General features: G+C 45.0%; 1 protein-coding gene across 4 annotated transcripts in view; it reads left to right on the top strand.

The window, feature by feature from the left end:
- The window catches only part of Opcml (opioid binding protein/cell adhesion molecule like), a 1,123,264-nt gene that overhangs the window by 19,508 nt on the left and 1,077,762 nt on the right, over positions 1 to 25,994 (top strand). The window lies entirely within an intron of this gene.

Genomic DNA, 25,994 nt, shown 5'->3' with positions numbered 1-25,994 from the left:
CTAATATTTGCTCCCTGGCCCTGGTTCCTGACACAGAACTCCCAAGACCTTTATCATTTCCTGAGTGATGGCAGCATAGGAGGTTGAGCTCCTAAATCCAATGGAATTTCCTGGGTGATAGGAGCATCTTTATTTGGGTGAGGTGACTTTTGGTAGGATTCTTGATAGCCTCAGGATGAGGCCAGTTGCCAGGGGAGTCGATTATGTGATTAGACGGTAGTCCCTTTTAGCCTTAACTCCCCATCCAAACTTCTGGGGAGAGAAGAGGGGCTAAGTGTTGTGTTGAGCAGCAGTGGCTAACCATTTAATTAATTATACCTACACAAAGAAACTTCCATAAGACCCCAAAAGGATATGATTTAGAAGGCTTCTAGGTTCCTGCACTTGTGGAGGTTCCTCAATGTTGTGGTACCTATAAATGGTATGAAAATTCTGCCCCCCTTTCTACACCCTTGCCCTGTATGATTCTTCTGTTTAGGTACATGTCTATATTCTTGGCATTATCCATTGAAATAAGTGAGCAAACATAATTGAAGTGTGCCCTGAGTTCTGTGCACTATTGTAACAATTAACTAAAGCAATAGAAGGGGTTGTGGAAATATCTGGGGCTTGTGATTAGCACCTGAAGTGGGGCACAGTCTTGGATACTGGGCTCTGAGTCTTGTGGGATCTGGCACTATCTCCAGGTACATAGTATGAAAAATAAAACGAATCCTAAGATATCCAACTGTGGTCTACGGCAGAGTAGTTGGTGTATAGGGATGAGCCACACCAGCCTGGGTAGGCCTCGTTTTGCAGGTCCTACTTGAAGGAAGTGAGGAATCTGGGGAGGACATTTCAGGCAGAAGGATTAGCTGGTGCAAAATCTACCTTGCTTAGTCAAGGAACAGCAAAGAGATGATTGGGTCTCAGACAGAATAAGCAACAGGGGAAGGAAGAAGCAAAGGGGCCCGAGCTAACTGTGCCTGGACAAATCTTCCCAAAGATCCAGTGTAGAAGTCTTTGTCCCTAGTGTGGGGACTCAAGAGTGGGGGCATATGGAAGGCTTCAGGTCACTGGGGTCATGCCCTTGTAGGGCACTGTGAGAGCTGGATGTCTTTCCCTTTTTTTTCCCCATCATGAGAATAATGGTCTCCTTCCACCGTGCACTCTCACGGTGATATGCTGTGTTGCCACAGGTCCAAAGCAAGAGGACCTACTTATGGATTGAAATCTCCCAAACTACAAGCAAAATAAACGCTCCCTGCATAAGTGGATTGCACTGGGTATTTTTTTTTTTAAACAATACTAGAAAGCTGAATGGCACAGTCTTGGTAAGGGGTTGACTTTTACTAAGTTTCATGAAGAGCTCTTGCAGATGTTCAGGAGAGCAGTATCATCATCTTGCTTTGTTGAAAAGGACATTTTGGCTGCTGAGGGTATGGATGCCAAGAGGTAGATGCAGGGAGATCATCTGGAGGCTCTCACTATACTCCTAGAAAAAGGTAGTGGTGGCTTATTTCAGGGTGATACAGAAGAAATGATACTGGACGATCATGGGGATGTGATGAAGGCAGAGCCACCAGGGCAGCTGAATATGGAGTGAGAGAAGGTGTATTCAAAGAGGACTCCAGAACTTTTAATCTGAACAATTGGAAGGATACAGTTGACATCAACTGCTATGGGAATCCATAGGTGGAACAGGGTTGGGAGTGGGAACTGGGGGTCTGTTTTAGACATTTTGAACTTGATCTATCTATTGCCAGTGGCAGTTGGAGATGTAATGAGAATGGAGCGTGCGTGTGTGTGTGTGTGTGCATGTGAAACATCTGAGACAGAGATCTACATGTGGAGTTGTTGGCATATAGAAAATATTCAAAGCCACATTGCTACAGGAAACTTCAAGGGTAAAGAATGCAGAAACAGGAGAGAGCTGAGATCTGGGGAGTGCAGTGGCCAGGGTGATGACTGCACAGAAGCCTGAGTAGCTTATCTATGGTACCATGTAAACTGGTGAATGAGTCAAGGCAGCCATCTGTACCTGAATGATATGCAGGTCTTAGATTAAGAAAAGTTCTTGACCACATGTCATCCAGATCACTGCTTTATGCCACTAAAGAAACCAAGATGGTGTCATTAAAGTACAGTCACCATATATGAGAATCTCTTTAGTATTCAATTCTGGGGTGTGAAGAGAAATGCCAGACAAGGGGAGGCCAACTCTGTGACACAGATGCTTGGCATTCTAAGGGACCTGAGGACCACCTAAGTCAAAGACACATTCATAAAAATGAACTGATCTGATTAGGTTCTCACAGCAACTCATGGGAGTCTCAGGTGCATAAATGACATCTAGTTCTTCCCAATCTGGTGCACATTTCTCAAGGCCATCTCCTCTTGCTTTGAAAGTTTTCTGTTGGCCACTCCAAAATAGTAACATTCTGCAAACCTGGTGGCCTGTCTTCTCAGCCTGAACGACAGGACTGGAACCACAACATAAACATTGGTTCTCCTGTGGGTCTTGGGAGCAGACTCCTGCAGCTATTTGTTCAGCTCAGAGCAGGTTGAGGCTGCACAGGTGCACACCTGATATTCACAGGGTGTGGGATTATAAGTGTTGAACTTCCCTGCTCTTACTGTAGTCAGAGCACTGCTGAGGTTTGGTACTGTGCCTGACCAGGGCAGTGAGCAAGGGCAAGAAGGCACCTGATAGGTGGTGTGCTCAGTAAACATTCTCTGGATAAAGTCTGCTGGGAGAGCTTTACAACTTCCCTGACACCTGTACCTCTAATTTGTTAGGGCATAATGTCAGACATTGGTGCTTTTAAAAGCTTTCCTGATGATCACAATAGCCATTGTTAAGTCCTCCATAGACAGAAAATCTTATGTAAGTAGGATAGCTAGAGAAGGGAGAAGTCAATGTGTTGCAGACCATCCATATGCCCTTGGAGCTTCTCTCTGACTTAGTGTTTTTGTCTAGAATGAAATTGGAGCTTCTTGCTGAGACCTGTGGGAGAAGGTTAATTGAGAGTAGACATAGAAAGCATTAGAGGATTTTCAAGATAATCTTGGTGTAAATATTGAATAGTACGTCTTCATTGCCAACTTGCAGAAAGGGGCCTTGGGAAAGCCAGGAAAGATGGGAAGCATCGCTCCGTCTCTCTGTTCCCTCCTCCCAAAGGGTCTGGGTGGTGGGGCTCGAGTAGCCTTCAGCTCTTTCCTGGCTGTTGGGTGTTTGCCCAGCTTCATCTAGATGGAAGAGTTGAGGCTGCCGACATAGGCAGAAGAGATCTGTGGTGAAAAGCCAAGAGAGAGATGACATATGAAAGATCTCTTTACAGTTACTTCTGTTCTTCCCACTCTTCCATGTGACTGGGTGGGGCACTTCCTTATTAAGTCAGAGACAGCATCACCTATGTAGCACCTGGACAACTCCAGAGGACTGCTTTGGGCTGGTCTTGCCTCCTGAAGGCAGAGCAGCCAAGGGTATGGATGCCGAGCATGCAGCCACCTCTCCTCAAGGGCATGGGGCCTGCTCTAACTCCTCCTCACCTGCTCCATGGGAAACTGGGAATGGAAACTACATGGATCACTAGAAAGAAAGTTCAGATAAAGAACATACCAGCATCTAATGGCTCTTGTCTTTAGCCTTGCTACTGCATCATCAGCTTAGAAATGAGGGGTCTTGGGCTGCATCTCAGGCCTACCTTTCTCTTTGATTTTTCTCCCAAACCCAGCTCATAAACATTCTGTTCCAATCAGTCATCCCTGGCCATTTTATCCAATAATGAATTTCCTCTTTGACCTTCTAGTGCAGTGATTCTCAACTTTGCTGCACACTGGACCACCTGAAGGACCTTTAAAACTGTCTTTCCACCCTTTCCCCTAATTTTTTAGGGTAGAACATTAGGTATCTGAGATTTTAAAAAGTTTTTCTGGTGATCACACTATCAAGTGTTGGAAAAATGTTCCTAGAGTAGGTGTTGTGGGCACTGAATCATGTCTGACTTCAGTGTCTTAGCCCTTTGATGATCACTTCTACAACTCTTTCCCTTGTTGTCTCTGTAATCAAAGAGAAAACTGTGGAAAAACAGGAAGTTGTCCTATTTCCAAGTGTAAGAATGTGTGGCCATGGAAGGAGCTCTGTGCTTTCAGGCTCTGCCAGGCTGGGTGCTTTGAGCTGGCCCTGGACTTTTCCCAGCCCCATATTTCCTCTTCCACAGGGTAAGGCTACAGTAGATGATTCCTTATGGTGCTTGACAGTTCTGATGTTTTGTAGTTGTAATGAGCACTTAGAAAATGAGGACTGATTGTAGCCAGCCCACTGCCTTGAAGCCTGGTGTCTGACCCATTTTAGCATAGGGTCCCCATCCTCCTGCCCCTGGGGGAGAAAGATGCCTCTGATGATGCATCTTCTCACCTGGAGGCCAGAGCTTTGACAGGTCCTTTTGACCAAGCCTTATCTCAGCCTATAGTGTTGCTAGGTCCTCAGTCCTCATCATGGACTAGCGAAGAGTGGAGAAAGTTCTGATTCCTACCTCCCAGAGCAAAGGGAAAAATAAGCTCACTTTTGATATCAAGAGTCACAGGTTACTATGGTTTGGCTCTTAAATGTCCTCCAAAAATCCATGTTTAGTCCCCTGCCTGTGGTACTATTGAAAGGTGGGACTTATAAGAGGTGGGACCTGGGGTCAGACTCTTACCTTATTGTGAGCATAGCCTTGAAGGGAATTATGGAAGCATAATACCCTGTTCCTTACCTTCAGCATCCTGGCTATAAGATATACAGCTTTATCCTACATTCCCCACCATGATATACTGTACTGCTTTGCTCCAAGCCCAAAAGCAATGGGCTCAACTCACCATGAACTGAAAACACTGACACTGTGTGTCAAAAATACACACTTCTTATCTTTATATGTTTATTATCTCAAATATTTTGTCACAGTAACAGAAAACTGGTTAACACAGTGAAGGAAGGAGAAATGCAGGAAAATCCACAGGCAAGGACAAAATAATATATCAGAGAAGTAAGATAGCTGCTGGATTTGAGGTGAGGGGGAGAAAGTGGACCAATGGGGACACTTCCAGAGCTATAGGTTTGAAGAGACACATGATGCAGTCCAGGGGAAGGCAGATCAGCTGGCCCAGCAGTGCAGAACCAGCTCCGGGGACGTTCACAGGAAGGACATGCTCTTGCCCCAATCCCTGAACAACACTTGGGCAGTTTCATTTGCACACACCCGTTAAACAAAAAAATCATTCTGTTTGGAATTCTAGGATAGCGTTTTTATGGTTCTATGGATAGGGCAGTGCCACTGTTTCCTAAAGTGACTCAGAGTAGTTGTGAGCCCCACCTCATTCTTTTTTTTTTCTGCTGACAAATGTTCTCTTCCCTTTCCTGTCTTCCTACACAGCCCCCCACTCCATGTCAGGCTCATCTAAAATGATAAAGAAAGTTGCTAACTTATCTTCACATTTCCTGAGGGATCATGATGATAGAGTAGGAGAAGAATGAGATGCAAAGATAGAAAGACTGTCCTCTGCTGCAGACTGTGCTGAGAATTCCTGGGGATAGTGAGCAAGTGCTGGCAAAGCCCTCTGAGCACCTTGTTCAGTACTACTGAGCATTTCGCAGGCTCATTTTAGGTGAAAAGGTATTTGCAGGTATTTGACAATTAATCATCTCACAGTGCCAGGGAAGTGCTTTGTTCTACTCTTTACAACTTAGACAAAGTAATTCAAAAACTTGGACTGGACTTAGACTTAAGATTTGCGGCTTTAGTTATTCTCTGCTCGAGAATCTGGGACATCACACAAGACATTTTCTTTCCAAGGGCCTCAGTTTTTTCAGATACTAGAAAGCAATGACAGTATTTGTCTTCATCACATCAGAGAAATTTTGTGTGGGTCCAGAGTGCTGCTAGTGGAGAAAGAATTTAGAAAATGGGAAAATATGGTAACATAAAATACTTTTCTATCATTGTGCTTCCAGTTGGGTGGGCTCATGTTTGTTTATTAAGGTGATGTACAGTATTTTGTGCATGACAAAAATCACAGTCTCAATCTCAAGGGGAAGTAAACAGTGCCAACTTCCACTCAATGGGCAGTAGTCCCTGGACAATCTGGAAAGTAGCTCATGACTGCTAAGTGGTATCTGCTGAGAGTGTGGAGGAGGGAGTTGCAGTAGGAGTCGAACATATTCAGCCATTTCTCCAGGGGACATGGCTTTCATGGAAGTGGGTGGGCAACAGAGCGATGATAACTAGAATGAATGTTCTTTTTCTAAGGAGTCAAGAGAACAATTTTGTTGTTTTCCTTCTTTTGGGTGCATCAATTTATGTTGGTGCTTATTTATGGTTAAGGCCTGTTTTATGGATTACATCTAAAATCCCACCCCGCCGCCCCACCAAAGTCTCATAGGTTCACAGGTCTGGCTTTTGGGTGATTGGGTCATAGAGGAATTGTGTTCATCAGTAGATGAAGGCAGAACTCATAGAATGTGCTGCTTCACTGGAGGGCCTGACTGGAAGTAAGCCATTGGCAGGGTGCCCTAGAAGGGTGCATTCTTGTCTCTGGCTTCCCCCTCTCTGTTTTCTGGCTGCCAAGATGAATAGCTTTCTTCTGCCATGCTGTTTCTGCCTTGGGGCCAACTAACTGTGGAATGAAGGCTCTGAAAACCATGAGGCAAAATAAACCTCCCCTCCTCTAAGTTGCAGGTATTGGGTAATTTGTCTTTGCAGTGGGAAAGTGACCAGAATAATCATTAAGACTGGGGCAGTGCCCACTAGTGGAAAAGAGAAACTCAGGAGGTGGAGAATGTGTGGGTGTCCATGGAAGGAGGCTGCAGGTTAAAGAAGTGAAGGGGCAGGGGGAGTGCAGTAGCACAGAGCGAACAGATTGAAAGGTTGGGGCAGATGCGCCCATTTAGTAATAGGTGGTTCCCAGAGTAAGCACCGAGTTTAAATCACATTGTGCTGGTCTCAGAATGCTCATCTCTATGTCCTGCACCTGGGCCCTCTCCTTTGGAAGAGTCTGCCCCACCGCCAGGTCCACCCTTTGGAGCAGACCAAGAGCTTACTATATGGAGGTATGCTTGTCCCTTCCCAGGAGGCTTCCTCTCCCTTTCACCAGGGACCTGCTCCAGAAGAGGATCCATCTCAGAAAACCATGCATTGCTTCTTCCCACTTCCACATGAAATTCTTGACAAATACATGGAAAAGATGATGCTAATTTCCAGTCTTCCTAGAGAAGAATTTAGGGGTTTGGAGTGGACATGTGTCCTTCTTAGGGTCACCTGGCACAGGTAGTGGAGGGCCCTGTGCTTGCTTTAGTGCCTGCTTTCTGCCATGGTCACAGAAGCCTATTGTTCCACGCCTATGCCTGTTACACTTGTCTTTTCTGTCTCCTTAGGGGGTGTTTCAACCTTTCTTAGTCTGTCACATGTAAGGTCCCTGTTGGCCATTTTTGCTTCTGTGTTTTAATGGTTTGGACTAATTCCCACTTTATTTTTGTATTTATTTTAACACAATCACTTATAATGAGGCTAATGACATTTTGTCTCCATGGTGGCGCATTTTAATTTGGTCTCGGAAATGTCAAAGCGATCAGACAATTTGGTATCTCGGAAACACAAAACGTAGCAGGGACAATAGGTTCCTCTCTCCATCATTCCATCTCCCTTGTTATCTTCTAGCTCCCAGGGCCACCTCTTCTCATCTGACCACTTCTTAATGCTGGCATGGGTGGAAATCAGCAGCAAAACATCGCCAAGACAAAAGGCTAGGCTCCAGCAGGTCGACTCTTTTTAGGAAGTGCAGTTAACACAATTACTCAGATCTCAGCTATGTTTGTTATGCTGGAGACAGAGCCTCATTTCCCGATGGCATTTCTGCATCAGTCCTTGTCCTTCTACTTGGAATTTTTCTGTGTGCCTGCGTGCAGCCTTCTTTTGGCTTTCCAATTCTTTCTTATAAAACAAGATTGGCAATTGTGTGTGTGTAAGCTTTGGGGTCCTTATATAGTCTATATCTCATCATCTTTTTCTTTCTATAATTCTTTAAAATGTATATAACATTCTTGGCTCACATGCCATATGAGTTGCTGGATAATCTTAGATTTGAGATTTGAAGTGTTTTGGGGGATTGGGATTGAAAGAGCTAAATCTACTTTGTATTCAGCATGGATCGGTGCTGTACCGCAGAGCACCATATGTTTGGCTCTGCAGGGTTAGGCTGTGAGTTCTCTGATGATGTCAGTGTACAGATGTGCATTGACTTACAGTGGGGTATTACCTACTGTGAAGATACAGTGGGGTATCCCTGCCAACCCACTGTCAGTTGAAAATACATTCAATACACCTACCCTCTCGAGCATAATAATTCAGCAACACCCTGTAGGGTGTCAGTCCTCTCCCTTCCTGATGGCCTGGTGGCAGGAGCTCTGGCTCACCATCACCACCCAGCATCATGACAGTATCATGCTGGACATTGCTGTTTGGGGGAAAAAATAAAAATTTTCCCAGTTTCTACCTAATGCATATCACCAAACAATCAAAAGTTCAGTAGCTAGGGATAGGCTGTGTAGCAGGTTCCAGAGATATTGCTGGCTTTAGCTTTGCTTTACATGGGGATTTGGGACATGGAGGTGGGGGTGGGGGTTGTTCTTCCTCAAGAAGCCTGTGTTATTCTAGGTTTGCTGAATCAGGAGCTCCCTTTCTTACCTCTGCCACTGATACACCTCCATCTTTCCCTTCCCAGTGCTGCTGATAGCCAATCTCTTCTCTATTGGCTTCATTCTTGGAGGGATGGAGGTGAATGTTCTCTGCAGATGGGGCCAGGGTCATTTCCTCAGCTTGGAGTGCAACCACGTTTGTCTTCTCTTTAGCACCCAGGCTTGCTTTTCAGAGGCTAAACTTTGAGTGGGAAATCAACACAGCAAAAAGGAGAGATTCTTGGCCCAGCAGTCTTTAGGTCAAACAAGGGAACTCCCAGAATCACCCAGATAGATCCTATGTCCCAGAATGGCCTCATGTAGGTTTCTATTTAGAAACTACTTTGTCAATTTCTTTGCCAGCTTTTCCATGTAGTAAGAATACTTTATCTCTATAAAGCAGAAATAAGTGGACAGTATAATATATTTCACTTTTAATAAGGTGTTGCCAGTTGCACACACTCTGTAGAGCAATTAGTGTCAAAAGCTGCTAAGCAATGCAGGGAACTGTTTCTGAGTGTTTACAGACTGAGAGGATTTACAGCAGTGTTTGGAAGAGCCCTGGCCACAATGTGGAGAGTCAGGGAGGAGATGCTGTCCAGCTGAGTTTAGACTTACTGACCCTGCATGCTCAGGGAACTTCGCCATAGCAGCCCTTGCCTGCCATGTATTCAGATGCTGGTTCCTAGGGCTGGGAGACATTAATAGTCCTCACAGGGTTCATGGGGCCAGGGAAGAAAAGAAATTTAGGGATCCCATAGAGCTGAGTTTCTAACTCACCTGTGTCACTAGAGATGACTGCTAGGCAAGCACATTTCTCTGCAACTCATATTGTCTATCTGAAAATTATGTGAGAAAACATCAGAGAACTCAGAATATCCAGATTCTTTGCATTCCCAGCCCTCACATCTGGCTTTGTCCTTTCAAATTTCATCATTTCTGTCCCATCAGTGACGACAAAAATTAAATTTGGACTAGTGTGCAGTGCATCCCAGGTTGCCTGGAAGTGTCTTGATTTAAAATGGAAAGTTGTGCATTTTGGGGACTCTGCCTTAGGACACCTGGTCTCCCTAAGAGAAACTCTAAGTGCTTGTCCTCTGAAAGGAATGGCTCAAGCCCTGCTACAGTGCAAGTGGATGGAAACCGTAGGATGCCCAGCAGTGAAGGACCTGAGGGTAATGGGCTCAAAATCAATGATCTGGCTCAAAGGCTGTTAGGCTGTTCCCTGAAGATGGTGTCCATTAGACTGAACCTTAACAGGGAGAAATTACAGGATGAGCATTCCTAATACCAAAGTCTGAAAACTGAAATGCTCCAAACCCTAAAATGTTTTGAGTGTGGACATGATGTCACAAGTAGAAAATGATGGGAATGTCCATCAAACACAGATTGAGCCATGTGTGGTGGCTCGTGCCTATAATCCCAGCTCTGTGGGAAGCTAAGGCAGCAAGATTATAAACTGAAGCAAAGCCTGGGTCACTTGGTAACTCAGTGAGACACCCTGCTCCAAACAAATTCCCCCCCCAATCCAATCCACAGTCAGGCTATGTATACAAGATGTATTTAAAACACACACGAACTTTGTTTTTAGACTTAATGCCTTTCATTATGTATATGCAAATATTCCAATCTGAAAAAGCTAAAATCCAAAATGCTTCTGATCCATAGCACCTTGGATAAGGGAAGATCAACTTGGTTTCGCGTTCTGTTTTCCTATACACTTCGGTATCTGACGGTCACACTCACACATCTTCAACCCAGCCCAAGAGGGCAAGCTCTTGACCTCAGCACTATTCAGGTAGGGACAAGGGAGCAGTCCCTCTTCCTTTTCCAGGGACCTTGCCACCTAGTTTGGAAGAGGAGTCTGCATGTTGGAACAGCAGGGAGTTCATCTCCCTGTGGATGGGGCAGCTGACAGCTGCCTAGTTCCTTTTACAGGGTAGGGTCAGGAGGGCAAGTGAACTGTAAGGTGTCACTGTCTCATAGAATTACTTCCACACTGCAGACAAGAAAACAGACATAGAGGTGAAAGAAAAGGGTTCAGACCTACCTTTGGCAGGTCTAGGGAGCAAGTTTCCTGCATGCTGTTCCTTTTATGCCACCTTCTGATAAAAGCACAGTTTTCTTCTGTGGCCAGATACATTTTTTGGTACTGGAGGACTTTCGGAGTGGTGGATCACAGATGGAGAAGTTGGGTTGGGGCTGATGGCAGGAAGGGCTGCCGAGCAAGGTAGGTAGAAATGGCAGTAGGTTGGAATGTGGGAGCAAAGAACCCCAGCTAGTGAGGAAGTGAACTTGTGCCTGGGTAGCTTCAAAGGCCCGGCAGAGGAATGGTGTAAGCACTGTAAAGGTGACCTGGATTCTCCTAGAAGGAGCCTAGTCCTTCCCTGGCTGAGATGTATCGCAGCTGTATTCTGCTTCCTGTGCCTGCCCCATCGCTGCAACTTCGGGATGAGGGAGGCACAGATTAATGCTCCCTGAGTAGTTCCCTAGCAAGATAATGGGGGTGTGAGGGATGAAGTATGGTCTCTTTTGATTTCTAACTCCAGAGTTAATCCCTTGAGAAGTTTGTGCGTGTGCATATATATAAATATATATATATATTATTTAAAATATTTTCTGGGTAACTATTTTATCTGAATTTTTGGTTATTATCATTATAATTTTTACTTTTATTTCATTGGTACATTTTAGATATGCATAAATTTGTCTTCTTTTTTTCCTATTCCTCTTCCTCCTTTAACCCCTCCCCTCTTTATCTACAAAAGCTTTGTTTGCATTTTTTTTCCTTCAGGATAACAGACCAATATACAATGGGTATGTGATTAATGGGCTTTGACCATTAATACATACACGAAGGTTTTAATTAATTAATTTTGATTTGTTGTCTTTATGTGTTTGGATACTATGCACAGCCCTGCACACAGGGTGGTTCCCAAGAAGACCTGAAATGAGGGTCTGAGCCCTTCTCTAAGTTATAGCAGTGTCTGTGTGAATGCAGACAGCATGTGGAAGTCAGGCTGTTGGCTCTGCTGGATCCCTCACTGAGGGCTGGGTGCTCTGCAGGGCACAGTGAGCACTGGTGGCCAGGTCCAGGGCTCCCCAGTGCTCTCTCTTCCAGCAGCACAGCCCATGGCCTACCACTGAAGTTCTTTCAGGCATTTGATTCTCTTTCCCTGCTCTGACTGCCCTGGCCCCAAGAGCTCCTGCCTCCTGCACCTGTGGCACCGAGGTGTCCTTAGGCCATTTGCTCATTCTGGGTACCCTGACTGGGTGCCCGTCCTTTCAGGCCTCCTAACTGCAGGGGAGTTGTCCCTTCACCCTGCTCAGACGCCTCCTTTTCTTCCTTGCAGGCTTCTTTCTCTGTTCAGTTAAGTCCCCTTCTCTGAGTTCTCAGAATTCGAAGGTTTCTATTTTCACACCTCAGTAATTGGTGCTATCTGTTGAAAGTAACTCTGCAACTCCAGCCTGCTGGGGTCAGGAAGAGCTGAATTGAATTAAGGGTGTAGAAATTGGCAAAATGTAGGAGGAGGACTTCCTTTCTCCAGGTATCCATTGGCCCAGAGCAAGAGCCGACTTGGGAACTGGCTGATGGGCACCTTGCTTGTTTCCCTGGTCCCTTAATGGGAGCCTGGCAGGGAAGGTGGTGGGAGGAGAGTAAGATTCCTCACCTTGCCCTTCCTCCAGCCTTTGGCTAACCCTGGAGATCCACCACAGATATGCAGTGCCAAGAAAAGGCACTGTCATTAAAAGACATTGGAGTGATTAATTATGCAAAACATCCCTGTTTTTAATAGCATAATGGCTGTGAGAAAACTGACAGAAGCCAGCAATCTCTTGGTGACAGCCGCTAATCTGTCCACAGTTCACATTCAGTGGCAGATACAGTCCCGGGGTCCAGTGTGGCAGGTCCAACTCTGGATTCACGCACACAGATGTGGTGCGCTAAAGCTGAGATGAGGAGAAACAGTGGGTTTTGCCACTTCTCCTTCTATGTTAGGAACTGAATTAATCCTTCAGTTTTAAAAAATTATTATTTTCCACTAGTGCTGTTGATTATTTATTTTTGATCTCCTGGAAGATTTTTCAATTAGTATAATAAAAGAAAGAAGAGCCCACAAAACAAACACCAAACAACTCTTCTATTCTCAAGCAGCAGGGCTGTGGCCCTTTTTCCAGGCTGAGATATTTGTCCTTACTCAAATCCAGCAGTGAGTTTGCCTCCAGGAGAGGGATGAGCTTTGGGTGTGATTCACAAAGAGCTTCACAATTGCAATGCCTGGGTTCCCCTTGGAGTGGAGGTAAGGTCAGAGTAATGAATCCCACTGCGTCCACCAGGGTTAATGCTCCAATTCCTCGGAATATAGGGGGAAGGCAGAGGATGATTAGAATATACACCCACATATGTATTTCTTCTGATTTGAAATGAATTAATGGTGACAGTAAGATTTTAGATAACAGAAAGAAATGTTAAGCAAAGACAGCACTGCTTTTCCTTCCTATTTAGAATGCTGGTAGAGACTCCATGGCAAGAAACTCCCATCATGCTACCCATCCCCTGTCCTGTACATGGTGTCCAAGTTCCTGCAGGCTTTCCCCTCACTCTCCACTTTGGATGAAGGCAGATTTAGGGCCAGGGCAGTAAAGAGTGGCACAGGAAGGGGCTGGGTTGATCTTCAACTTGTTCCAAGTGGTGGTTATGTGTCTGAGGGCAGACACTGGCTCTCCTGCCTCTGGTGTGGGTTTCCAGGACTTGGATGAGCAACAGAACCTCATTGTACTTCATTTTACTGTCCTGTAATGTGGCAATAACTCTACTACTCATCCCACAGAGCACTTGTGAAACTTAAATATTGTTGCTTTCATTGTCCTTGGGGTTGAGAGACACTCGAGTCCTGTATATAACTGGACACAGTATTTGCATATAACTTGTGCATATTTCCCCATATAATTTAAATTATCTCTAGATTCCTATAGTGCCTAATACTTCCTCATATCTAGTTCTCTGTCAATTTGTATTATACTGTACTGTTTGGAGAATAATGACAATAAAAAGAAAGCTGTACATGTCCAGTACAGATACAAGTCCCTGTCTTAGTCATTGACTTTCTAGTCACTCCTTTCTAGTCACTGACACAAGGTCCTAGATACCCTCAAGTCAAAGGAGGACAGTTTTGTTTTGGCTCACAGTTTCACCTCATGGTTGTCTGGACTCAAGGCAGTGTTGGCATGGTGGGAGGGCCTGCCAGAAGAAGGGGTGCTGCATCCATTGTAGCTAAGCAAGGGACAGAAAGGAGGAGCCGGTTCACCCTTCCAGGTGAGGCTCCCAGTGACCCACCTACAACAATAAGTCAGCTATGCATCCTATGACCCAGTCACCTTCCAGATACAGGAGACAGCTGGGGGTCATTTCAGATCAAAGCCTTAACACAGGCCTAACTACATAGTACTTGAAGGAGAGGCATGGCAGACTGTTCTGGAGAGAGAGGGGGACTGTGGACCACTGGAAGACCCCAGCAGGGTGTGTCTGCACATTAAAATTTGTGTGGGTTTGGCCAAGTGCAGAGAGCATTGCAAACTTCAGCCTTGCTTTTCAGAACTTTCTGAAATTTTTTTTCTGAAATTAAACAATTTCAATGAGATGCTTTGCAGCTCACTCCATCTTAGAGCCAGGCAGTGCCCACACGGCAGCTCTTCCCATAATCCATGTCCCTGCACAGTAATGCCACCCTCCTCTGTTCTGTGGGCTCAGTTCCCGCACCAACATCCTTTTTGCCTCTCTCCCTTGGGCCTCAGCTCTTTTCCTATCTTTCGTCTTGAGTGGAATGCAAAGCCAGGTGTATGGTTCTGTGGGACTCTGGTACTGTGGAGGCCCAGGAGTCTGTACCAGGACCATGGCAAGGGTTTTCAAAGTCAGGTGGTCTTGGGTCCAGGCAGCTGGACACTGAAGAAAGGAGGCCTTGCTTTTTTGTGCTAGGTTTCCTGTTATTGCTATGGTTCTGATTCTGTTTTTGTTTTGAGTCCTCTTGTGTCTCTGCAGGCTTTCCTTGCTTGCTGTGTCTTGTCCCTGTTTCCATCCCTGCACTAGCACTCTCTATTTCTTATCTATCTTCATGCAGCAAGGGGAGAATTTCTGTTCTTCCTTGCAGGCTTCGGGAGTGGGTAAAATAAACAAACAAACAAAATGCCTGGAAAGGTGGGCTGAGGAGAGACCCAGCCCTCCCTGCTGAGCTCCTGTACCTACTCAGAGGGCACGGGATGAAGGGGAGCCTGTGGGTAACTATGCCACCTGCGGCTGCTGGGCATCTTCTCCTCACCTCTCCCGAGGCTGAGATGCAGTCTTGCCCTGGCCCCAGCACAGCCTGGCCTGTAATCTATATGAGTGCAACCGATGTTCTTTTAAATTGACAAAAGCAGAGGACAGAGCCTGGGAAGCCTTCTGACCCCTGAGCCCCAGACCTTGGAAATTACAGGCGCTATACAGTGTGCTGCCTCTTGATGTACTTGCAGTGGGGAGAAGCTGGTTAATTTGCCAAGACTCAGAGGTGACCCAGGTTTAATAAAGAGGATTAATGGATTTGAGCTAAAGGTCCTGGCTGTTTTAAGCAGATAGCCTCTTCCTTCTAAGACAGCTTGCAGGCTCTTTCTCAGCTCCTACTCTTTGGGGAAATAGCTTAGGCTGCCTGTTTAAAGGGGCCTCTCACTCCCTTTGCCTCCCAACTCTGGTGGACAGAGGTGGTCAGGTGTCCTTTGTGTACACTCAAAGCCAGGTGGGTGAGAGCATTCACTGCTCACAGGCACATGGACCAGAAGGCTCTTCTGTGGTAGGTGTTACTGTCTGGATAAATAGCATTTGGGTAGCAAGAATCAAAATGCTTAGGAATGCTATGCACAGTGTAACTGACACAGAAAGTTGCTTGTTACCATTTCATACCATGGAATAGTTAAGATGACTGCAAAGATGTTCAGCAAAAGATTTTTTTTTTAAAGAAATGGGGACAGGGAGATGTGTAACCAAAAAAAAAGAATTAAATAAACAGATCTCACTACATCTGTGCAATGGCATAGTTACTGAGAGGAAATTATACAGTTTTTTATTGTCTTGAAATAATCTGTAGGTTTTAAGATGTGACCTATAGTCTAATTCACTTTTGTAAGATAACTCGTACATGTATATCAACATTACAGGCTAAGATCCAGAGTGATTTTATTTTGGTGCTCTGTTTAACTTGTAACCACTTTCTAATTATTTCCATAATTGCTTGTTTCTTTGTAAAAATGACAGCACGAGATCAGTGTGTGTTTCACTGAAGGGTGTGGTGCTGCATGGGTGCCTGACTACCTGAGTCCCTTCATCTTCTCCAAAAAGTTATAGTTTTTAGGCTTCCAGACCAGGGTTTGGTCCTTTCTCTGGGAACAGGGATGTCACTCTAGTCATTACTCATGCCAGGTGCTGGGTTGGATCTGAGCGTTCTGAGGACAGAGGAGGTTCTAAGCTGCTACTTGGATGGTGGGCCTGTGGGCCCAGTGGCAACTGAGCCTGAGTGCTGGTCCCGTGGATGTGCCTGATGCATCTCTTCTGTGATCTGTTCTCTGGCATGCTTTCCAATTCCATTTTAAATGGCTCCTGTGGGGGTGAATTGCCATGTCCCCAAGGAGCCTTTTTTTTTATCTAATAGAGTACTCTGCCACCTAATAGACCTCGCAGTCAGGACATTGCTCCTAAGGTGCCATTAGTCACTACGTGCTTATACACTTTTCCCTTAATATTTATTTCAGATTTTTAGTGGGCACTGAATGGAGACTTTTCCAGCAATAATTCCCTGCTTAGCCCTTCTCTTTCTTTCTGATACTGACATCAGGATTACTTTTTACTTTCCCCTTTGGTAGTTTGGCATTGTTGTCTTCAACTTAGTTCTGCAACCCTGGGATATGTTTTAGTATCTAATGAGTTATCTTTCCATCCATGTACTCAGGTCTTTGTCATGTGAAGGGAAAAAAAAAAACAGTCTAAATAGATTTTTAACAGTGATTTTAGCTTCAAATCTTGATGATGTTCAGGTTGCTCCTCCTTTTGCTTTTATATACTAGCTATTATTAAGGGTAAAAAAAGCAGTGAAAAGCTGATTTGGAATAAGAGTTTGTCTCCTAGGGGACTAAGTACTAAAAGAAAAGGGAAAAAAGAGGCAAAAAAGCACCCATACAAAGCCAGCCTGCAGTACTCAGCATGTGCAGGTGAGATGAATACTCTTGCAGAGGACCTGAAGCCAGCAAGGCTGGAAGTGGCCTCAGCTGTGCGGGCTCTGGACCACCCCAGGACTGATTTCTACTCTGCCTCAGCCCTCGGTGCCCCCCCCCTCTTCCCCATTCCACAAAATGAGCCAGGCTAGGATTTTGCCTAGAAGGAAGGAGAACTAGGGAAAGCCTCCTGGTGCAGAAGCCAAGTGTTCTTCCTGTGGGGAGAATCTCGTGTGTGATTCTGAGGTGTTTACCTCATCCCCTCTCCTGCTACCATGGCTGTTCTGAGGGCTAATCAGGGTGCTGGCTGTGAGAGCCCAGGCTAGAAGGGTGTCAGCAGTGAGACATATAATAGTTCTGCTATTATTGTGGAATATTTTTCCTATTTGCATTCTTGATCCTTTCTCTCCTATGACGTATCTGTTGTTTAAGAATTGAGTTGTGAATGCTCAGTGCTTCTCCCTCCCTCTCTCCCCTTCTCCGTATTCAGTTTTCCCTCAGTATCCACAAAATGGTTGGTTCCAAGGACCCCAAAGGATAACAAAATCTGCTCTCAAGCCACTTATATGAAATGGTATAGTACTGGGGTAAAACTTTCACAAATCCCCCAGCATATTTTAAATCCCCTCTAGATTACTGGTAATACTCACTACAATGTAAGTACTATGTAAGTACTTGGAATACTGTTTTATTTAGGGAGCAATGACTAGAAAACACTAGGCTATATGTATTCAATACGACACAATATTTTTCTGACAAATTTCAGTCTGGGATTTGTTGAATTTATGAATGCTGAAGTCATAGATGTGGAGGAGAGATGTGGAGGGTCCCCTGGACCTGTGTGTGTGTGTGTGTTTTTCTGTGTGTGTGTCTTGGTGTCTCAGTGTCTCACCAATGCCTGATATACTGCAGATGGCTCCCTCTCTGTAGCACCGTGGCCGGACACAGGTGTGGCCAGCACAAGGGGGCCAGGAGGACACTGTGAAGGTCACTGCGCTCTCGCAAACTGTCTCACCTCACTGTCGCCATGGTCTCTGGCTCACTCACACAGCTTCTGGGTCCTTCTCACCCACATTCCTCCTTTTCACTCTTCCCGAATGTCCTGCATAAAGGAACAAGTAAGGATTCCTCAGAGGGGTCTATAGACATGGCAGGATGGCCTGTATTTGTGATCAGGAACCAATTACCCCCAGAGAGTGGGTATTTTCCCAGCCTGGTCTTTTCCCCAGAACCTATAGAGGTGCAGTCAACCCAGTGAGGTGTTGAATTCCCCTGCCCTCATGTGTGTTAGTGTCTCAGGAAGTGAGTGGAAAGACATTTGGAAGACTTAGTGGTGCTGAGGGTGAGGTGCTGGTGTGACTGAGGTGCTTGGCACAGTTGGTGCCATGACCCAGCCTGTGAGCAGAGCATCTACCCTGCTTCTTGCACATTCCCTGCCTTCTGACCTCTACCTCCCTGAAGTTACCATCCTGAACACTGCTCACTGCCCAGCCCTCACCAAATGCCATGGTCTTTGTCTGAGTTCCACACAGGGTTTCACACCACCAGCCATTCATTCATTTGCTCATCCACTCATTCAGCAGCTTGTCTCCTACTTACCCAGCCAAGCATCGCGTTAAGCACTGGGGATGCAGCTGCATATATGGCAAACGGAGACTCCCGCCTTCATGGGGCTTCCATTGCAGTGAGAAGAGATGGATAATGAAAATCAGTAGGTTTTACGGTCTGGTATCAGGAGGTGAGTGGTAAGGGAAAATGCAGAGTCCACAAATGTCCAGGGTGAGCAAGGAAGACATTTAACAAAGGTTTGCAGGGGTGGAGAGCATATGCCAGGGAAACAGCTGGGAAACAGCATGTAACTGCACACAGTGGCACATCTGGTGTATTGGAAGGGAGAATGGGGGACAGATTGAAGCAAACCAGGAAGAGATGTGTCTGGGTGTTGGTTTTTATTTTGGATGAGGTAGGAGGCAATGGAGATGGGATACCAATGCTTTCCATAGAAGGGTGACACAATGTTGTGGTTTAGAGCTAAAACACCCGCAACATTATCTGTGTTCTTTTGGAAGGTGATTGGATCATGGGGTGCTGTACTAATCAGTGGATTAACCCACAGAAAAGTTTTACTGCAGCTCAATATACTGTTTGGAGGTGGGAGTGGTTGAAGGCCGTGGATCACCAGGGTGTGAGGCTCTGAAGACTGTGCTCCTGTCCCCAGGTCCTCCTGAGGCAAACGCCTTTTCTTGTCCATCCCCTTCCACCATGATGTTTGTGCTTTGGAGTCAGCTGGCCATGGACTGAGACCCCTGTAAACATGAGCCCAAATGAACCCCTCCTCCTTTAATTGGTGGGTGTCAGGTATTTGTCCCAGCAACAGAAAGTGACTGTACCTGTGGTCTGATTCCTATCTAACAAGCTGGCCCAGGTTTCAGGGGAGGAGCAGCGTGTCTGGGAGCTCCGCTGTCTGTTCTTCTGAGCCTCATCCTGCTTCCCTGAGCCTGCCTGCTGTCCTATGCTTCAACCCTATCTCATTGATTTCTTCCTTCACTTACTTCTTGCAGAATATGAAATACAAAAGGTGAAAAGTAAGGAGGATAAAATGTTCAAGGGTATCGGTACATGCACACAACGGACTCACAAAAGGAGTGAAATACTGAACAAGGCTTTTGGAGTCTTTTCTCCAGTGATGTGTTGAGTCAGGTGAAAACCTTAGAACAGTGGGTGCCAGCTAAGAGTCACAGCCCTTGTTGCTTCACCTCCACTCTTGCCTTCAGAAATTGTGTCTTGCATGGGTCCTTGGCACAGTGGTTTGCTGGTAATGACAAGCTTTCTGTAGGAGAAAAACAGGACCTGGTATGCAGCATTTGCTGACTTCAGGGTAAGAAGCCTTCATCCATGACTGATTTTAAACTACTGATGCATGTGGTGTAAAGTCCCTAAAACTCATCTAATATGGAGTAGCAGCCCTACCATCCGGTATATTCCTAAACCTACAAGTGCCTGCCTTTAGAATTGTACTTTGGCTCCATGGATTCAGTTGCCTATCACTGTGGTTGTACCATAATGCAACTGTAGCCTGATTTATCTCATACATTTTACTCCAGGCTAATGTCTTACTGATTAGTCAGGCACCAACATTACCTGACTCTGTTTGGAAGGAACTTCCCTTCCCTTCCCTTCCCTTCCCTTCCCTTCCCTTCCCTTCCCCTCCCCTCCCCTCTTCTCTTCTCACACTTGGGGTCAAACTCAAGGTCTTGGCATGGAACTACATTCCTAGCCATTTTCACCTTTTCAAATTTTGAGACATCTCACTGAACAAATAGGTTGCCCAGGCTAGACTTGAACTTGTGTCCCTTTTCCCTCATCCTCCCAAAGAGATTATAGGTGTGTCAGTGTTCTTGACTGATTGCCTTATTATTTTAAATCACACTACACATACATTTAGTAGCTCTATAATATTGAGACTCTCCAATAAGACCACACATTCAGCCAATAAGAATTTAAGACCTGCTGCTGGTACCCTGACTTGAACATTACTTGACGTATACACATGTGGCCTTTCATCCTGATATGTCAGCTTTGCAGAATTAAGAATCACCTGTCAAAGTAGTAAAGCACACTCCTGGGTAGGTGGGCCTCGGAGGTGAGGCCTTGGGCTCTATGTATGGTCCCTCGTTTGTTCCTTTCTGATACTGCCCCACCTTGTTCTGCTTCCGTGCCACCATGAACTGGGCAGCTTTGCTACTCCATGTCCTTCCCCCATGATGTTTCTCTGTTGTAACCAGCTCATCGTACACTGAAAATAAATGTGAGCCAATTAAATCCTTTCCATTAAGTTGTGGGTATTGATAATCATGTCCAGCAACAGGAAAAATGGTACAATATACATCATAACCTCATATTGCACCTCATAAATGTGTAAATTTAATAAATAAATTTAAATCATATATATGTATATAAAATAGTAAAATATGGGGCTGGGGATTTAGCTCAGTGGCACTGTACCTGCCTCACAAGTATAAGGTCCTGAGTTCAATCCTCGGTACAAAAATAAAAGTAAAATATGCATAAATATTAAAAAATTGAAAAATTAACCTACAACAAAGATCTACTTCCAGGACCACCCTAGCTCTGAAGTAGGTAAGGATACCCAAGTTCTTGCTTAGATAAAATGAGGTGGACTCAGGATGAAGGGAAACAAAAGAAACACGGGGACTCTTTCAGGTGGAGAAAATATGAGGATGAGAAAAAGAAAAGGTTGGTGAAATAATAGAGCACACGTGAGAGGCAGCCTGTTTGGGGCTGTATATTCAGGGAACCCTCTCAGAAGGTAACATGTTAGTTTACCTCATCTTAAAGTACCAGCTAAGGATCAGTCAGAGAGAGGACCAAAGGCACAGCCAGTTCAACAGTCCTCAATTGGGAGCCTCCTTGTCACTTTCGAGAATTTGAAAAAGACCAGTGGGGAGTAGGTTGTAAGATGAAGCTCACCCCAATCGTGTGTCTAGACAGACAGAGACAAAGATTAGATCAGGTAAGGTCTGTGGATCATGCTAAAAGGTTTGGATATCATTCTAAATGCAATATATAGCATTCTGAAGGTTCTGAAAAGGGGACTGATCCAATTTATAATTTACCAGCTCACGCTAGTTTTGAACAAGAATAGATTCTATGCATGTTGAGAAAAGCAGGAGGGGAGGTGAGAGGCTGTTTAGGAAATTGCTGACATAATCAGGGTGGAAGAGGATAGGACTCTGGTGCTAACAGCAGAGCTGAGAAATGCTAATGAAGTTGGAAGTTGAGCCAGAGCAGGGGAGAGAGGAGGGAGAGAATATGGTAGAGTGACTCTGAGGCAGGCTGCTTAAGGAGCTCCTGAATGGAAAGAGGGGAGGGAGCAGAGCGTGTAGGTTCATGCATATCCTCCATGGACAGCAGCAGCTACCCAGAGAGAGGACGCCTGAAGGGAGCTGGACACGTCCCCGAGTTCCATGGAGCAATGCTAGGGACAGGTATTCGAGTCTATTAGGGCTGCTATTTAGATAAGATGCTGGGGGAAGGACTGAAAAGCGCTCTCTGAGGAAAGCTCAGTGTGGTGGAGGAAAGTGAGGCTCAGTGAAGAAGGCTGTGTAGGAGCCACAGTGGAGATTGCAGAAGGCTGAGAGCACTTGTCTGGGGAAGGCACAATCCATGTGTGTGGGGACTGTGTGGTTACTGTGTGGCACGGCAGTGGTGGGCAAGTGTGGCAGGGGAGAGAACAGACCCTTCGGACTTTGGATCTGGAGCTGTGGAGTTCCTGGGTGACTTTGACTGGGGTGATGATGATGAAATGAGAACAAAGCTGGACTGAAGTCCAGAATAGAATGAGATGTGAAAAATGGAACTAGAGGCAATTTTCCTCATTTGTAGTTCTGTACCATCACCATGAGCATTATGTTAAATATGGAACCATTGATCCTATGGGAATAGTAGGCTTAGTTCCTACGAGCTCCTAGTTATTTAAATTTGCTTCTGTTCACAGGCAGTTTATTTAATGAATACTTGATTCATAACATGGAACTCACACCCCCAACACTGTAACATTTGCCTGGACTAAGCTACTCTGTCGTACACTCCTTAAAGCTCCCTGCAGCCTCCTTGTGCATAGGAACTCTAGACAGCACCTTGATACTATGCTTGAGGTCACTGACACACACAGGAGAAATGTGGCCCTGCATAGTAGACCCTGACAAAGGCACCTGCTTACAGCTGAGAAGGGAGCTCGAAGGCTGTGCATCTCCTCACTTTGACTGTAGCTGAGAATGTAAATCAGATGCTGAGATTCTACTGTTCTATGAAAGTCCATGGAGGACTGGATGAGCTCTGTGAGTATTGATTGTGGGCTGGATGTAATTTTTAGCAAATAGGTGGGTCTGAGTACATAGAGCCCACTAAAAATGAAAATCAAATAGACCAAGTAGAGCAACTCTTCGGAGACAGTTTGGGGCACATTTCGATATGGTGATGGGAGCTCTGTTTTGCTTTTGATACTATGGGTGATATTACCATGTATTTCATAATGAGAGGAGTGATCCTGTACAGAGAAACTGGCCCTCAGAAGAAACTGATCTACAGGTGCCTTCAGCAGAAGGAAGAGGTGATGTCCATGCTGATCTTCACAGCAAGAGTGATTGATTCAGCAGTAGTTACTCACTGTTTGTTTAAAAAATGTTTTCCTGTAATTTTTTTTTTAGTTTTATTCATATAGCTTTTATGTATTTCTCATTAATTCCTAAGCATGTTCTAATTTTTGATGTCTTAGATTTTCCTCATTACTGAATTTTATAATGGCTTATTGCTGGCCTAAAGGAAAGCTATTGATTTTGGTATAGCTCTTTTACATAGTTACTTTATTGAACTCTTACCAGGTTTTAATAATTTTTACATGAGGTGCTTGCATTTTTAGAAGGACAATTATATTGTTTTCAGATATAAATGGATATATCTATTTTTCTTTTTTCGGTATTTATTTAAATCTCCACAAAAGCATTGGATACCCTTTCCTAATCTTATATTTATGGAATTGATTTCTGTGTTTCAAATTTAATGAGGTTTTGTTGGTTTTTGTTATAAAACTTACGAGCCCAGGGAAGTTTCCTTTTTCCTACTTTGTGTAAAATCAATCTTTATTCTTTTATTCTTCCTTTCCTCCATTTCTTTCTTCCTTTTCTTCTTCCTATCTCCCTCCTTTCCTCAATACTTCCTATTTTCTTCTCTCCCTCCCTTCCTTTCTGCCTGCCTTCCTTCCTTCTCCTTTTTCATCTTCTACCTCTTCCCTTGCTTTCATTCTCTGTCTCTCTGTACCATATGGATGCTTATTAATTTAGCACGTTTCTCTGGTATCTTACATTATTATTATTACATAATTTTTCTCTTCATATTTTTACATGATATCATTGATAGGTCTTCTATGGTTGAAACCTACTACTGAACATAAGTTGTACTTATACTATGGGGTTTTATTTTGCTATTTGCATAATATTATTTAGTAAGAGTGGTCAAAATTTGTTTTCTCTGAGTAGGTTTTGTAGCACAGTGATTGCAGACTTATTAATGAATGTAAGAAGTGACTAGCTGCTTTCCTTTGTTTTTTTGCCTCCTCTATGTGCCCAGTGCCCCTGGCTACCTCTTTGGCTGCAGGTTTACAGCCGCAGATGGAGGTGGCTGAGTCTTCTTGGAGTTCTTGCCCGAGCTCCTTTCTCTCTCAGTACCCCTTCCCCATCCCAGATTGGCCAGTGCCTCCCTACCAGCCCCACAGTAGGAGCCAAGAAAGCTCTGGTCAGTGTCCAGACTCTCTAGGGAGCGCTCAAGATATTGCTGATGCTTTTGTTGTAAATTTGTGAATTCTCAAGCCCTGTGCTTTACTCTGTATTCCTTGTTTAGGAGAGGGAGTCAGAAACCTAAATGAATCTGACACCGACACAGAGTAATCTCGCTGGGCCCCTACCACCGTGTGCACCTGCCACCTTGCACCCTGGACATCTGAATTCCAGCTCACTTTGGCTGGCAAATATGTCCTCCCTGTCACTGCTGATCCCGCTGACATCATAATCTGTGACTGCCTGCTCTCACCACTGTCAGCTGTGACAGTTTGGTTTCACAGTTTCCTGCAGTTTTCAGAGGCACTGTGCCTGTGTTGGTGTCACACTGCCACACTGCCTGGCCTGTGCACCCTGGTGACACAGGTGCCTGTTTGGTGCCAGTGCCCCTGTGCAGTCTTGTGCTATAGACACAGAGGGAGACTGTGTGCGCACAGGCACTTCCTCACGCAGGTCCCCTTTCCAGGACTCTCACTGCCCTCAGCTCCCATGGTCCTCATCATCCCCTGAGCAGGGCTCTCTCAGGCCATCCCTCCTTTCTGTGTGCTTCTTCATTCGGTTGGAGAGCTCACCTCTGATATCTGTTTTATTTTGTTTAAAGATTATCAACACTGTCCTGTGCCATATCCCTCTCCCCTTTTTTTGTGACCTGTGTCTCAAACTTTTAACTGTTTCTGAAAGCTTAACTCAGCTCTACCTCTGCTGTGATGCTCATCGTATTCACAGCTCAGTTTTCTGCTGGGCTGGGACTTGTACACACAGGTAGCTACTCCAGCAGTGACTTCCTGTGTGGACTTCTACAGGGTGTCTGGGTGGATGGCTTGGAAGATTTCTCTTTTCACTAAAATTGTGGCCACTACTACATTCCTGCTGCTTGTTTGTTTTTGGTTTTTAATAATGGGAGGAGGACTGAAACAGACTTGAAAGGCAGTGAAACAGACTTGGGCCCCACTGCTGTGCAGCTGGCCCCAGAGAGTTGTGTGGCCTTGGTCAGTCACTCCTCTGGGCTTCGCTACTCAGTCTTTTAAATGAGGGATTCAACCCCTCTTTTCTAAGGGTGCACTAAGTTCCAATGTTATAATCGGACTGGGCAAACAATGTGGAGAAGTGGCAGCCTTGTGTACTTCGGCAAGTAGAAGCTGTTTGATGACTATTTACTGACAGAATTAGCTTCCTGACAGAATCCTCAGCTCAGATTTGTGCAAGTTCACATTCACATACAGTTACTTTCAATAAAGTCGTTCAGCATCGTTGAGCTCTTCACTTGCATAATGACCTCCTGGTCATTATCTATGGCAATGGCTAGCTGGAGTTTGGGCCTCCCTCAGTGTGAGCGTGAACCCTTGCATCCTTGGTGCTGTGGGACATGTGAGTGTGTGGGAAATAATCTCAGTGAGATGTGACTTTTTGTTCACGCCCCAGACTAAGCAGGTAATTTAGGTTCAGATTATCCAGTCATCTCATTCATCTGGTACCAGCTATAGGCAAAGTTCTATGAAAGATTCCATTGAGCTTTAAAAGACAAATGTAGCATGATCCTCTCAATTTAGGAAAGTCAGATGTGGAGGATGCTGGAATAGATGCAAAATCATGCACGAAAGGAACTTAGTACAAAAAATTCAGAGGAAGGAGTCACAGTGCTTTAAAAAAAGGAGCTAGCAAGGGTTTTCCAGAAGATAGGAGAAGAGTTGGGATTTTATAGTCTGGAA

The sequence above is a fragment of the Fukomys damarensis genome, unplaced genomic scaffold, assembly GCF_012274545.1.
Source record: "Fukomys damarensis isolate Sample0158 unplaced genomic scaffold, DMR_v1.0_HiC HiC_scaffold_16, whole genome shotgun sequence".
NCBI classification, from domain to species: Eukaryota; Metazoa; Chordata; class Mammalia; order Rodentia; family Bathyergidae; genus Fukomys; species Fukomys damarensis.
Note: the sequence above shows the minus strand (reverse complement) of the source record. Positions and strands in the feature narration are given on the sequence as shown.